Here is a 16,622-nt window from a genome sequence, read left to right as displayed (position 1 = left end):
AGGAAAGGCAACGAATTTGAACACCAGTTTATCAACACTATTCTGGAAAACAAAAATTCAAGACCGTTGTATTATCATGTACCATTCCCCAACTCCAAATCATGCTCAGATGCACTCACCAGGAGGCTATGACTCAGCAGTAAACAAAATAAAATACATCCCCAGTTTCCTCGTTAGTAAAATAAGCAATCTGAACCAGGCAATCCCTAGGTAGATTCCAGCACTGATATGTCATGCTTCGTGCTCTATCTGTTAAGAAGGGCTGTATTGTAATAATTTCTAGACATGCCCTATAGCTAATGACCACATCTTTAAACACTGAAAAAAAAATAGTAACAATTTGTTAATAGTGCTCAGTCCTTCCCCTCTGCAGGCCTCAGTTCTTTATCAGTAAAGTGTGGAAAATGAAATCCATGGTCTACAGGGCACTTTCCAGCTCAGACACTTTTGAATCTGGCCAGATTCTTAAATGTGTGCTTTTGCTCCATACAGACTCCTCTTCAGAGCTTCTGTAGCCAGGTACCTGGCAGTGTCTGAATCACACATAAGACCTTTCTGGAACCTGTACTTATGGTAAAAGTTAAGTAACCCACTCAAACTGGGAGCTCCTCATCAGCCTGCATCCTCAACACCTAGTGCTATAGATGCAGTGGCGTAGTGGGTCAGTCATGGCTGGTAATCCAAAGATAGCCACATTTTTTTTTTTAAATATCTACTATTTGACAGACATTTTAAATAGGCTACCTCAAATCCTTGCCACAGTCCTGCTTGGGCAGTATTTTTACATTTATAACCTGAATGAAACTGGGCTGCCTGTAGGCCAGTCTCAGCATGGTGTGACATCTAAACACACACACACACACACACACACACACACACACACACGAAAGCCAAAAACCCCAACAACGCTGCAAACTAATGTAGGTCTTCAGAGAAGTCTTAGAAGATGAGGCAAAAAGGCCAGTCCCACTTCAAATATCCAGAAACTCCTTTCTTTACCCATCCTTCTTCCTAACATCCTCTCAAGCACCACAAAGACTCGCAATCGCTGTCTTCCCCAAATGCCCTCCTGCCTTCTCCCCAATGCGGTTCACCCCCTTGGGATCTATTCTGTCCTGTGGAGAGTTCCAGAAGCCCTTGACTTGCCAAGTCCTCTGTGGGAGGACCGGAGCCGCATTCTTACGGTGCCCTCCTGGGCTGCGGAGCCCCTGCAGGCCCACAGCACTGTGCTCTGTTCACACCAAGTTGTTCTCTTCCAACCAGAAACCCGCTGACCAGCGGCTGCCTCAAAAGCACCCAAAGACCTGGGCAAAAGTGCAAATGTCTGATCCCACCCCGGTCCTTCTGATTCAAAATATCTTAGCATGAGACCCAAGATTCCACATTTTTAACAAGCCTCCCAGGTGAGTGTGAGGCATAGTTGGGATTTGAAGCCCTGCTCTCTACCACAAAGGCTTCAGAACTGAGCCTCAGAGTAGCTCGCACCCGCAGGAACAGAAACATTCCCCTAAATCCCTTTTCAACGTTTGATCTTCCCTCCAACGTGGTGCTCTTCCATGACGCACCCTGTGGGGTTCAGAGAGGCCTTCGTCGGGCAGTGATGGGTCATGCAAAGCACATGCCCACCAAAGAAACACTGGCTGCAGATCCCTGCGGACCTGGAGAGTGCTCAGGGCCCCACATGTCTTCTCGAAGGGCTTTTGAGACCATGGACATCATGGAGTCCCCACTGGGGCTTCTAGGAACAATTTTTCCCTGAGGTCAGGCAACTGGAGCCTGACCCTGCCTGTCCACCTTTCTGGGGGACCAGTGACAGAGAAAGCAGGCTGTTCTGGTAGCCACTGGGGCGGAGGTCATAAAGGGAACCTTCCACAGAACCTCCAGGAGGTGAGCTCTCAATGAGGAGGGAATGGACGAAGCAGGGTTTTTAGAAGGAGGGCCTCACCCTTTGGAGCAGGGGCTTCTTTCACGGTGTCAAGACTCTAAACTGGACCTGACAAGGCACCTTGGAGGAGAGGCATTTCTCAGGCAGCAGTAGCCAGGGCTCCCTCCAGCATCAGGAGGCCAGGACAGCCTGGCCAAACCCAAGGGCAAGCCTTTATCAAGCAAGCACTCACTGCAGTGGGTTCCCTTTCCTGAGTCTTCCTTGAAGCCCCGCTTTCTAGAACAGACCTCAGCATCTGGAGGTCCCACACTGGATCCCTCCAGATAATTTAGCTACTGCATAAAAACACCCAGCCTAATTATAAGGTGATCGTACCGGAGAGATTCTGAAGAGCCATAAGGGCCACCATGTTTTGCAACGGAGTTGCGCTGAATGAGTAGCAGCAATTTCTGTCACAGACATTTATCAAATATCCATTGCTACCCTGGGCCTGAGGAACATGCAGGCAAGAGTGAATCAACCCTTTGGCAGAGCATCAAGGACCAGAAATCAGAACACATGATCTGACCAGCATAAATGTCCCTGCGAGTCTGCTGGAACAGAAAAGTTGAATATAGAACTATCTTAGAAAAGCCAAGATTTTGCTTGCTTGAAATCGGGCTGGAAAGGTCAGTGGGATCATTGGTTGAAACAGTCAATTAGGTCTGCACACCTGTGGTTAAACCTAATGTAATCAAAACACCAGGTCTGACCCAACATCAAAGATGGGCAGAACCGTCTGCACAAGGGAATGAGATTTCACCCCTTCTCCATGCAGCTCAGTGTGCAGGGTGACAAATCCAGGTGCTCACCTGTCTGACTGGCTACGGGGACATGCACACAGCTAACTTGTTTATTACCTCATTCGTGTTCCTCTACCTCTCAGATTGCCAAGACTACCCCCTCCCCATGCCTCTCTAGTGCTCCTGCCTTCAGTCTTGGTTCGGATGCACTGACAATGCCTTTCCTCGCCACTGGTGGTTTGCAGGGTTTTACTTTGGGCAGTGGAATCTTTTTAGAAAAATAAGCCTTCTATGCCACTCCAAGCTTTTAAACATATAAGCAGAGATCTTTGAGTCTCTCCTCCCAAGACTCTCTCCAGCCTCAGAAGCAACCTGGAATGTAAGGGACACAGCAGCTTGGCAGGGAAGCACCCGCGGTGCCTCAGAGGCAGGCACTGCAACTTGCCATCCTGTATCCCTTCCCCTTCTTTCTTAGGAACATAATTCTTTTTTTTTTTTTTAGATTTTATTTATTTATTCATGAGAGACACACAGAGAGAGAGAGAGAGAGAGAGAGGCAGAGACACAGGCAGAGGGAGAAGCAGGCTCCATGCAGGGAGCAGGATGTGGGACTTGATTCCGGGTCTCCAGGATCAGGCCCTGGGCCAGAGGCGGCACTAAATCGCTGAGCCACCGGGGCTACCCTAGGAACAGAATTCTAATTAGTGGGAATGAAACCAACTAAAAGACCACATTTCCCAGCCCATTGCACGACCAGGTAATGCCAGTCCTGTAACTCAAGTTCAGGCAATGATATATAAATGGAAGTATCATGAAAGATTCCTGGGAAGACTCCTTAAAACTTAGAATCGTGTCTTTTCTGCCCTTCAGTTCTTCCTCCTTCTTGGTGTCTGTGATATGCGAATGATGGCTGGAGCCCCAGCAGCCATATTGGACTATTAGGTTACTTGGAAGTTGAGACTATGCTTCAGAGACACTGAGGCAGAAAGAAGATAGAGCCTGGTTCTTCATGACTTCATGGTGTCGCCATACCAGCTCTCCGTTGCCCGTCTCTAACTTTTCTTTTTTATGTGAAAGAGTAAGTCCGACATGTCTAATGCAGTGTTGTTCAGATTTTTCTGTCTGTAGTTACCTTTTTTCCATATGGGTCTCTTCTCATGTACTGTCTGGAAAGGAAAAGTTGTGGAGAACTAGGGTAAGGCAATATTGACATTACGGTGTACACCATTTGGATCGAATTTGTTTATAAAATTAATAATAATAGCTGGCATTTACTGGGTGTTTACTGTGCCAGGCTGTCTGCTGAGCACTTGTGCATACATTATTTCATTTGCCATTCAGGCCAACCACATGAGGTAGGTAAGATAATGGATAGCTTTCAGATGAAGAAATCGAGACTGAGGGGAGTTCAGGTCTTGCCAAAAGTCGCACAGCTAGTGCGAAGACAATTTAAGCCAAGAAGATCTGACTCACGTACACTTTCACGATCTACACTTGAGGTAAGGCAGCTCTGAAATCAGACTGGCTGGGGTACAAATCCTTGCTCTACCTCTACCCTTCCAGAATGTTGATCTTGGGCAAAATTCTCTTACTTCCCTGAGCCTCAAGCTACCTTCCACAGTGAGGTATGGATTAGTGAACTCACGCACGTGGAGTTTACGGTGCAAAGCTGAGATGTGGCAGGGGAGCTGGTATCAATCAGAACACGGAGCTGGATGAAGGTAGAGGAATCCAATGAGAAGGAATCCACATATTTTCAGAAGAATTTGAAAATGGCACCTTGGAGACCAGGGACAGAATAGAAAAATGTTCATGGTGTTCACATGCATACCGGTGTGTGAAGCTGAATAAGATACCTCTCCTTATTCTCAGTTTTCTCATCTGTAAAGTGGGAATAACTATTTCTTTTACATGGGGTCCCGGGCAGAAAGAACTGATTAGCGACAAAATGAGACACTGGTTAATAATATTACCGTTCTACTTCACTAACACTTGGCCCTTCTTCATTTTCCCAAATGAAGTAGCAAACTACCCATCTCACTTTCTTATTTTAAATGGATACAAGGATTTCTTTTATATTGTGGAAATTGATACCAACAGTTAGGATTCAGAAATGCTAACCCTAATAAAAGCGCAAGGATCAGCACTGGATGACAGGGGAAAAAATGGCAAGCCCACAAAAATGGTAGTTTTTAAAGGAAATGCGATAATTTCTAAAATCGTACAAACTCTCAGGAAACTACACCAAAATTTAAAACTTATGTGTGTCACGGGACATGAGCAACAGAGTAAAAAGGCAACCTATGGAATAGGAGGAAAGATTTTCATGTCATGTCTCTGATGAGAGGTTAATATCTAGAATAGATAAAGAACTTCTATAGCTTAACAACACCAACAAAAGTAACCCTATTTGAAAATGGGCATAGGACTTAAATAGACATTTTTCCTAAGATATACAAATGGCCAAAAAGCATATGAAAAGATGCTGAACATCACTAATCATTAGGGAAATGCCCATCAAAACTACCACATGATGTCACCTCGTCCCCATTAGGATGGCTGCTATCAAAACAATAGAAACTAGCAAGTGTCTGTGAGGATGTGGAGAAATTGGAACCCTTGTGCACTGTTGGGAATATAAAATGATGTGGCCACTCTGGAAAGCAGTGTGGAGATTCCTCAAAAAGTCAACAATAGTAATTCTACTTCTGGGTATATGCCCAAAATAATTGAAAAGAGGGTCTTAAAGAGACATTTGCACACCCATATTCATAGTGGCAATATCCACAATAGCTAAAAGGTGAAGAAGCAACTTAAGCATCTTCAATAGATGAACGGATAAACAAAATGTGTTATATCCATACAATGGAATATCATTCAGCCTTATAAAAGGAAAAAATTGACATGTAGATGAACCCTGTGGACATTACGCTAAATGGAATAAGCCAGTCACGAAAAGATGAATACTGTATGATTCCACTTATAAGATGTATCTAGAGTAGCCAAACTCATAGAAATGGGAACTAGCATGGTGGTTTCTACGGACTGAGGGGGAAGAGGAAATGGAGAGTTGTTTAATGGGTACAGAGTTTCAGTTTTGTAAAATGAAAACATTCTGGAAAAGTTCTTGAAAAAGCACTGTGTCTATTCTTAACACTACCGAACCATGCACTTAGAAAGGGCAAAGACAGGAAATGTAATGTTATGTGTATTTTCCCCACAATTAAAACAAACAGACCCTGTTAGGAGAGCAGGAATAGGAGGAGGTGAGAGAGAGAGACAATGGAAAAACGAGTAGGTGACGGGAGAACAGCAACTTGACATGGGCGTCAGTGACGCATTTGACAATGACTTCCATAAAAGTAGTGCTCCAACTTCAACTGGCCTCTTTGGGAATGCTCTCATCTACATGGAATGCTGGCAGCATGAAAATACTACGTAATCAGGGGTAAATGGGAACTACATCTGCTTGGGAGCAAAACCCAGGGCAAGTCACGGGCTGGTGTTGGAAATGGCCTGCTTGAACGAACTCATTAATGACCCAAAGGTAAATGGGAATCATTGCTGCTGCAGAAATTTGCGAAGACGCGCTGGCAAAGCCCTGGCCTTGGCCCCAGTGGCATAAACATCCCTGGGATGGAAAAAGATTTTCCACTAGATCCTTAATTGGATGAAACCAGTGACTTCCTGGGATGAGGACACTCACTCAGTCCTACCTCTTATCTCCAGAGCAGAAAGAAATTCTGAAATGTAATCTGGTTCATAAAGTCACACTTGATAGAGGTCAGTGAAAGATCAGTGCTTTCCCAGAGCCCAATTCTGCCTTTGTCCTTTGCCTCTAAACAGAAGACAAGGAAGCTACACTTTCTGAATGGATAAGAGAAAGGAGAAGGTGAGAGGCAGGGGAGATACAGTATTCCTCCTATGGAGGAAGTTCTGGGCCAGATGCCCACGAAACCTAAACTTATCCAAGGCTCTGACGTGTGGCACAGATTTTGTCACCCTCTTCCCCTGCTTAAAACCTGTCTGCTGTTTCCCAGGGCATTTCAGAGAAGTCTAACGTCTTTGACAAGGCCCAAAATGGTCTGGCCTCCCCATCTAGCCTCTTGCATGGTTGCCCTTCTCACCCATGCCATGCTCCTCAACTACTTGGCCTGCCCAGCAGCCATGCCTCATCTTCTGCCAACAACTCCACTATTTTCCTCATCAAATTCACCCCTTTCCCACTCTGAGTCACCACTCCATCCCTGGCCACCATGCTTGGTTAGGGGGTGGACAAAGAGGACTCAAGCTGTGCCAATCTGGTTCCACCCCAGGATTTCAAGAGCAATCACTGCTAAGGAGCAGCTCTCTGAAAAGGTCAGCTGCCAGGAAACTGACTTCAGCCTCTAGGCTTTCTTTCTTTCTTTTTTCAAAAAGATTTATTTAATTATTTGAGAGAGACAGAGAAAGAGAATAAGTGGGGGAAGAGGCACAGAGAATCTTCAAGCAGACTCCCCACTGAGCCCAGAGCCTGATGCAGGGCTCTGTCTTACAACCCTGAGATCATGACCTGAGCCAAAATCAAGAGTCAGACACTTAACCGACTGAGCCACCCGGGTTCCAGTGCCACCAGCTTCTAGGGCTTCTTAGATGAAGGTGCTATTGGCATTTGGAGCAGGAAAGTTGTGCAGAACCATCTTTAGCATTTAGAATTTCTGCTTCTGGACACTAATTCCCAGTAGTATTCCTTGAATCATTGTGATAACAACATCATGCCCCCCACCCCACCCACATACACCTGAACACCATCCATGGTAGAAAACTTTGTGAGATGGAGCCCTGGCAAAGAAACACTTGCCAGGGCACAGCATACCCACCACTCACTCAGGTCTGTGGCTTTCATGTCACCTCCTCAGAGGCCTTTCTGTTTCTGCCCCATCTGAATCAGGTCCCCATCACAGAACCTACTACTTACAGTGTGTAGCACAGAGCCAGTTTGCAAATACATGCTTTGTTGTGTAGTTGTTTGTTTCACATGTGTTTTCTCCCACCAGACCATGAGTGCCATTAAGAAAGGGGCTATTTTGGTTTCTAATGGCTGCTGTTCAAGAAACATTTGTAAAGAAAGGGAGAAAAGGAGAAAGAATGTTGCTTGGAAACTAGTAACACATAGTGACTAAGGTCTCAAGTCAACCCATAAAAGCTTGTTTAATCTAAGAACCAAATGTCATCTTCTGTCATCTCAGTGTTTCTGAGAGAAGGGCATGAGCTGGGGTTGACTGTAGAGACCCAGAAGCCCATCTTCCTCTCCATAAAACCAGTTCTGGGAATCCCCCTGCCTCCCAAGTGGAAGAGGGTCCACTTCAGAGTAGCAGGGGCTAGAATATGGAGGTGGAGAGTGGGAGTCTGGCAGCGGTTTCATCCACCCTTGCCCCTCTCCTCCCTCCCTCCAGCCTTGGCAGTGGTGTCAGGGGATCCAACAGCAGGGAGAAGAGATGGGAGGCATCACTGCATCCCTTTGGAAATCAGGGACCTGTCTTCTAAAATGCTCCCTTGTCCTGTCCTTCTGTGGGTTGCCTTGGTGGGATGGGAAACCCAGATGCCCACCTCCTACTTTGGAAGCCAATGGATCAAACTTTTCCCACCATGCTATCATACAGTAACACAGCTAATAGATTCTTTCCTAGGACCTTGAACATTTAGTAGGTGATGTAAAGACATTTTTTAAAAAGTAACCAGAGGCTATGCCCCCAGTAATATGACCCTGACCACATTCCTGTTGCATGAGTCCTGACTTCTAGTTTCCTGAGGGTGCCTTGACTCCTGCCCACTTCCAAGCCTAACTCTCTAGACTCCTCTCAATTCTTGGACTCTTGCAATGTCATTCCAATAAAATACACTTTGTCTAGGGGGATCTTGGTAGCTTAGTCAATTAAGCATCTGACTCTTGATTTTGGCTCAGGTCACGACCTCAGGGTCATGACACCAAGCCCCACATTGGGCTCTGCACTCAGTGGAGAGTCTGCTTGAGACTCTCCCTCTCCCTCTGCCCTCCCCCAACTTTCTTTCTCTAGATAAATAAATAAATAAGACCTTTAATATACCCTTTGTCTAAATTATCAGGGTCAGAGGCTTTGTGTGCCACTCAAGAATCTAGATGGATTTCCTGAGGCCTGATCAAGTCATTCATTGCAGTTTCAGACTTGTTTTCATTCATTCCAAATACAGTTAGTGAATGTCTATTATACCTCGTGCACTGCACCAACTGTTGGGTGTACAAAAGCAAACAGAATTCAGGCTCGGGCTTTAGAGGACACACTGTGCTCAAGGAGACAGAGAAATAAATCAACAATTAAAATTGAAGTGATGTGATGTATAGCAGAGAGTCCTGGAAAGATAAGGATCTGAACTCCTACCCTCCCTTCAGGCGTACCTTCAATCTCTCTGCCACACCCAATCCTAATGGCTTCAGAGACCTGGGGACAGCAGGTGCAAGGGAGGATTTGGGTATCACAGGGTCTCCACTGAGAGAACCTATGCAAACATTCTCTATAATGGGCTGAACTGGAGCCAGAGTTGGAGGGCTCCAGACTGCGACCAGAAGAACAGGACAAGTAGACAAAGTCCTCCCTGTTAGAGAAGATGGGAGAGCATGAGAAAACGAAGGAGCAAAGAGGCTTCTTCCAGAGCCCTGGAAATCTGCCAGCTTGCACACACTTCCCTAGCCGACAGTAAGGACAGGATCACTTTCTGCTATGGCTGAGACTGCTGCCATATTAGGAGCTTCCACAACCGGACCTGGTCTTCAGGGAGCTGAAGTGTCTCTCCTCTGGTTGCCAGAGTAAACTACCCATCAGAGGAAACTGAACATAGAGCTGCCAAAGAAGAACACCATCATCTTAAATATAGAAATAATGAGTACTCAAGGAGGTCCAAGGGCAGACAACAACAGCAACAACAAGAACCAAATAGTCTTCCTGGAACTGAAAAAAAAAACCTCTCAACTAAAAGATTGAGAGAGAAATCACATAGAGGGAGATCATTGTTGAGACCCTGATTAGTGGCCTGGATGGTCAAATATAAGAAATATTTCAGAGCACAGAGAAAAAATGATAGAGAGATGAAAATTGTGAAGGAAAACATGTGAGACATGGTGAACATATTCAGGAAACTTAACATGTGGATTATAAATATCCCAGAAGAAGAAAAAGGACACATAATAAATATGGCCTCTTGGAGTTTCGTCAGAACTGAAGAAAAAAGGATCCACCAAGAATATCCCAGTAACATTCCAAATGTTAGGTAAGAAAAAAAAAGCCTGCCAAGCATTCAAATAAAAGGAACATAAGCTCTACAAGGGAAATGGAATCAGAATGGCACCAGCTTTCTTTTCTGCGACCTTGGAAGAGGAAAAAAACCATAGAAGAACATCCACAGACATTTGAGACTACAACCTGGTCTCTACACCCAATCAAGATCCTTCCCTGACTGGAATGAAGGAGAAATGCATGGGGACATGCCAGAAATCAAGGCGGGCATCACTCCGATAGCTCACCTTAAGAAAAGAGTCCAAGGAGGTTATCCACATGGAAAAGAATGAGGTCAGGTCCCTAACACTATACAAAAATTAACTCAAAAGTAAGAGAGCTACAATTTATAAAACTCCTAGAAGAAAAGGTACGAGTAAATCTTCACGACCTTGGCTTAAGCAATGACTGGAGATTCTTAGGTCACCAATATCACAAACAACAAATAAAAATGGAGAAAAACTGAACTTCATCAAAAATAAAAACCATTTGTAGGGCACCTGGGTGGCTCAGTCAGTTAAGCATCCAACTCTTGATTTCAGTTCAGGTCACAATATCAGGGTCATGGAATGGAACCCTGCATCGGGCTCTGCTCTGGGCATGGAGCATGATTAAGATTCTCTCTCTCTCTCTCCTTCTGTCCCCTAAACCACCACCCTTGCACAAGCTCTCTCTGTCTTTCAAAAAAAGTTGGGGGGGGGGCACCTGTGTAGTTCAATCAGTTAAGCATCTGACTTCAGCTCAGGTCATGATCTCAGGGTCCTGAGATCGAGCTCTGCCTTGGGCTCCTTGCTCAGCAGAGAGTCTGCTTCTCCCTCCCCCTCTGCCCTACCCCCTGCTGGTTCTCTCTCTCTCTCTCTCTTTCTCTCTCAGATAAATAAATAAAATCTTTTAAAAATTATACTTCAAAGGACACCATCAGAAAAGTAAAAAGATGACTCATAGAATGGGAGAAAGTATTCGCTAATCATATATTGCACAGGAGACTTGTATCCAGAATGTAAAAAGAATTTTCAACTCAGTATTAAAAAGATAGACAATCCAATTTTAAAAATGGGCAAAGGATCTGAGTAGACATTTCTCCAAAGAAAATATACAAATGGCCAATGAGCACATGGCAAGAAACACATCATTAGTCATTAGAGAAATGCAAACCAAAACAAGGGTGAGATACCACTTCATACCCTCTAGGATGGCTAAAATAAAATAAAATAATATAGATAATAGTGAGTGTGAGGGAGGATAGGGAGATATTGGATCCTTTTACCTTGCTGATAGAAATATAAAATGGTGTGGCTGTTTTGGAAAATAGTTTAGCGGTTCCTCAAAATGCTAAACACGGAGTTACCTTATGACCCAACAATTCCACTCCTGGATATAGACCCAAAAGTAATAGAAATATTTATCTGCACAAAATCTTGTATGTGAATGTCCACAGCAGCATTATTCACAACAGTCAGAAAGTATAAAGAACTCAGATATCCATCAACTGACGAATGGGTAGAGAAAACATGGCATATCACATCCAATGTAATGTTATTTGGCAATTTAAAAAAATGAAGTACTGATACATTTTACAAGTTGGAAGAACTTTAAAAACATTATGCTAAGTGAAAGAAGCCATCCACAAAAGACCACGCATTATATAATTCCATTTGTATGAAATGTCCAGAATAGCCAATTCTATTAAAAATGAAATATGCTGGCGATTGCCTGGGGCTGGGGAGAGTGAGAAGGATGGGATGAGGGGTGACTGCAATGGGTAAGGGGTATGGAGTATGGGTTTTCTTTTGAGGGTGGTGAAAGGTTCTGAAGTTACATTTAGTGATAGTTGCATCCCTGAATATAATGAGAACCACTGGCTGTGTACTTATGTGAATTATATTTCAAAAAAGATGTTTTTAAAAATTAAAAATTAATGTCTTTAATCACACTAGCACCATTTTTAAAAATCAAGGGTAAGGGACTCTGAGCAAATGGCAAATGAACTAGAACAGGCACTTTTAAGACAAAGGAGAAAAATATGAGAAGAAACAGTGGTGGGCAATGAGCTGTACCATGCCATGTGAATAATTGAACCTAAATGGATACTAATGAATGGTCTATGAATGTGAAATATATGTGTTTTAAAAGGTCTCTTGAAATAGAAGGTATATACTACAATAAAATTGTCTGAACTAAAAGTACTTAAAAACCTGGAAGTAGCAAAGCGCAGCCATTGAGGTAGAATAGAAAAGGAAGAAGTAAAAGTTTTCTGGAGTTCTCATCTTATTAGAGTAGAATAAAGCTGGGGAGAAAGTGCCTTAGGGGCATTTGTGTGACTTAGTGGAGGGACCAGTTGGTATGTTTTCAAATGCAAGAAGCATATGTGTCTGATGACCAATGTAGAGAGTGAATCACTCATCAATCAATGGGAAAGCAAAGTAAAACTTTAAGATTAACAAGGAAAGGAGGAGCAGGAAACGGAGTCAAGAGCTGTGTCCATCAAAAGATGAATGGATAAAGAGGATGTGGTCTACGTATACAATGGAATATTACTCAGCCATTAGAAAAGACAAATACCCCCAATTTGCTTCGACATGAATGGACCTGGAGGGTATTATGTTGAGTGAAATAAGTCAATCAGAAAAGGACAAACATTATATGGTCTCATTCATTTGGGGAATATAAAAATTAGTGAAAGGGAATAGAGGGAAAAGAGAGAAAATGAGTGAAAATATCAGTGAGGGTGACAAAACATGAGAGACCTCTAACTCTGGGAAATGAACAAGGGGTAGTGGAAGGAGAGGTGGGCGGGGGGTTGGGGTGATTGGGTGATGGGCACTGAGGGGGGCACTTGGCGGGATGAGCACTGGGTGTTATGCTATATGTTGGCAAGTTGAACTCCAATAAAAAAATTTTTTTTAAAAAGAGCTGTGTGAACAAACTAGCAAATAAAAGAAATAACAACGTAGAATAATTTTTTTTTAACAGAGCTAGGTATGTCTCATGTTTTCTTTCTCACGTCGACACGTGGATTATGGGTTTTTGAAAAGAAAACCCACAGAAGTGAAATACCCTGTCATCACATCCTATCAGGTGAGAGATGACACCCACACAACATCACCGGTGACATGAATTTTCATCACTGGGTTCAAGTAGTGTTGGCCAGGTTTCTGGCATAACTGTAAAATTACCAATATTTTCTTTCCCCACTCTATTCTTTGGAAGCCAGCCAGTAAGTCTCCAACTCCAGTGGGGTGGGGGTGGGGGGATGGGGGTGCCCCCGAGGCTGGAATTAAGCTCCACCTGCTGGACCAGGGAGTATCTACATATATTTTGGTTTTGGAATTCTAGAATAAAGATTTGTCTCTTCTCCCTCCTATAAAATAAAATTTTAAAAAAAGCATAAACATGAGAGAAATAAAGTCAAGTATATCAGTTGTTTGAATAAATGTAAAATAACTGAATTCCCATTAAAAAGCAGAGACTGTTCAATAAGGGGGAGGGGAACAAGACTGGGCATATGCTATTTACTATAAACATATTTAAAACAAAGTGAAGATATTAATTAATTAAAGGCAGAGGCACCAAACAACTATTTTTTTAAAGCAGGAGCTAATATCAATAAAAATTTACATTTAAACGGATTAACAGTTAAAAGGGAAACTTTATGTATTGAGACAAAGCATGAGGCAAAATTTTGGAAGACAATATGACTCATAATCCTGTGTGCTTAAAGTAATTATGGCACCGGGATGCTGAGTGGCTCAGTGGTTGAGTGTCTGCCTTTGGCTCAGATCATGATCCCAAGGTCCTGGGATGGAGTCCTGCTTCGGGCTCCCTGCAAGGAGTCTGCTTCTCTCTCTACCTGTGTCTCTGCCTCCCTCATGAATAAATAAATAAAATCTTTTTTTAAAAAAGGTAATTATGGCACCTAAATACTTAAGGAAAAAACTATTAGAAATGCAAGGAGAACTTAAATTTTCAAATATAGTGAGAGACTTCATTATATCTCTCTTATACAGATTCAGTAGACAAAAAAAGGATAACCATCAGATCAGTAAAAAATTATATCATAGATATTTAATTATATAATTATGCAGATAATGGAAAACATAAAATAAACCGTTAAGTAGTCCAGCAATGAGCACCTAAAATATATTTAATTTACAATAGTAACAAAAATTACAAAATACTTAAGAAATTTAGCAATAAAAGCACAAGACTGATATGGAGAAAACATAAAACCTTAAAATAAAGATATAAAATAATATGGTAAAAATACATAAGAATACCATAATTCAGTCTTAAAACTTAATATCAAAAACAGTCAATATTCCTAAACTCATTTCATAAACTTTTTTCCAATTAAAGTCACAATTAGTTTTTTTAATTGGATAAAGTGTTCTTCAAACTTATGTGAAGGAAAAAAAGTAACCAAGTACGATTTAAGGAGGACATCCTGATTTACCAGATAGAAAAATATATAATAAGGCCATTGTAGTCAAACTAATAACCTATTTCCATGGAATGAGGAAAACAGATTAGAACAAAATATAAAACCCAGAAATAGATCTCATCGTATGTCATTTCATGACAATGGGAAAACGGTGGATAATTTAATAATCAGTGCTGGTCTCACTAGTTATCAATCTGGAAGAAAAACTTTGTACAATTGTCTTAAGACTTATCCTAGAATAAGATTGTTCAGATTGTGTAAGTATTTAAATGCAAAAATAATAAATAAATAGACAATTAAAATTTCACTAAAACTCTAGATGATTATATAAATAGTCTAGGGAAAAGAAAAACCTTTTTCCCCCCCTTTAAGGAAAGACTTCTTAACCAAGACTGAAAACTCCAGAGCTGTAAGGAAGAGATAAGCATATTTGCCTGTATTTATTTATTTGATAGATAACTTATTAAGTGCAATCCAGTTCCTAGCATTCTTCTAGGTGCTACACGGTCAAGACAAAGTCTCTGCTCTCATAGAGCTCTCATCTTGGGAGGGGAAGACAATAAACAGATAAATATGTAGCATATCAAGTGCTGGGAAGTGTCATGAAGAACAAAGCTGAGTGTGCGGATAGAGTGACAGGGTTATTCTTCTATATACAATGATGTGATAGCTTTGGTGGCAAATCAAATCTCTCTTCAAGAGAAAACCTGCTTCAAGTAGTCAATAACATTAGCAGCTGCATACCCTCAGGATTCACTGCAGTATTCATGTCAAAGCCACTCACTTCCCAGGCTCCTCCCAGCCCGGACCTAAGCCTGGTGTGGCTACAACAGCTGGGCTTTCCTGGCCCAAACAAGATCCTTCTCATAGGCAAACCTTGTCCTTGGAGTCCCCCAAGACTTGGCTAAGATGTTTGCAGAGCTGAGCTGTCTTCTGGAGCTCTCCCAACCCAGTCCTCCATACTTTCCTCTCTCCTACCACCACTGTCCTATCTGCAATGCAGTCTGAAACCTGTTTCTGCCTACTGCTGCTCTTCCTTCTATGTATCTCTTATACTTCCACTTCTGTCTTGGTCTTTGCTTCTGAAGGTCCCAAATGACACACATGGTCATGGAAGAACTCATTTTTAAAGTAAAAACACATGACCAGAATCCTGAAAGAATTGAAGTAGAAAGCCAAGATGATATTAGGTGGAAGAAACACTCAGAGAGGAGGAATAATAGCAAGTGCAAGTCTCTGAGGCAGGAACACAGGGGACATGTGGGATGGATTGGATTATCGTCCTCAGTTCTTCACCCCTTCTCTCTGCTATGTGACCTTGCAATACTTATCAGTGAAACAGAGAATACATGCCCACCCATGGGCTTTGGGTTTGGCAGTATGATTTGCTTGACCAAGAGATTGTTAGAGGTGATAATCTGAGCAGAGGATTTTTTTAATTTAGTTTTTTTGAGCAGAGGCTTTAAATGTGCTTACAGATGTCTGGTTGGGCCTCTTATGCTTCTGTGGTCACCATAAAAGGAACATGCATGAGATGCCACTGGTTCTATAAATGTTGAATATGTATGTAGCAGATCTACATCCAACCTGAAGCTTGGATCCAACCTAGCTCAGGTGGGCTTGGCTTAACCCATGAGTAAGAAAAATAAGTGTTTTATAACCTCCTGAGATTTGAAGGTTGCCTGGTATACCAGCTTTTTGCAGAAATATCTGATACCCGGTTAAGTAATGGCAAGGAGGCCAATATGACTGCTGAGTGCTGAGCAGGGGATGGTGGTAGGAGACAAGATAGAGTGATAGTGGAGTACCTAACCAACTAAGGCCTCATGGACCGAGCCTTTGACTCTTACTCTGAGTGAGATGGGAAGTCATTGGAAGTTTGAGCCAAAGGCTGATGGTATTACTGACATTGTAGAAGAATCAGAGTGGAACTATGTGTAAATGGCTTAAAGAAGAAAAGATACTATAAGTGAAATCTGTAGGTGCTATATTAGTTTGCTAAGGCTGTTACAGAAAGTATCACAAACTGAGTTGTTTAAACAATAGTTTATTGCCCAGTAGTGCTGGAGGCTAGAAGTCTGAAATCAAGGGTTGGTTTCCTTCTGAAGGCCATGAGGGAAAGATCTGCTCCAAGCATCTCTCCTTGCATGTTATCCCGTCTTCTTCCTATGTCTTCATAGGGTCTTCCCTCTGTATGCCCGTGTCCACATTCCTGGAGGTCCCAG

Source organism: Canis aureus, chromosome 38, assembly GCF_053574225.1.
Source record: "Canis aureus isolate CA01 chromosome 38, VMU_Caureus_v.1.0, whole genome shotgun sequence".
Taxonomy (NCBI): Eukaryota; Metazoa; Chordata; class Mammalia; order Carnivora; family Canidae; genus Canis; species Canis aureus.
The sequence above is the reverse complement of the archived record's forward strand: the minus strand, read 5'-3'. Positions refer to the sequence as shown.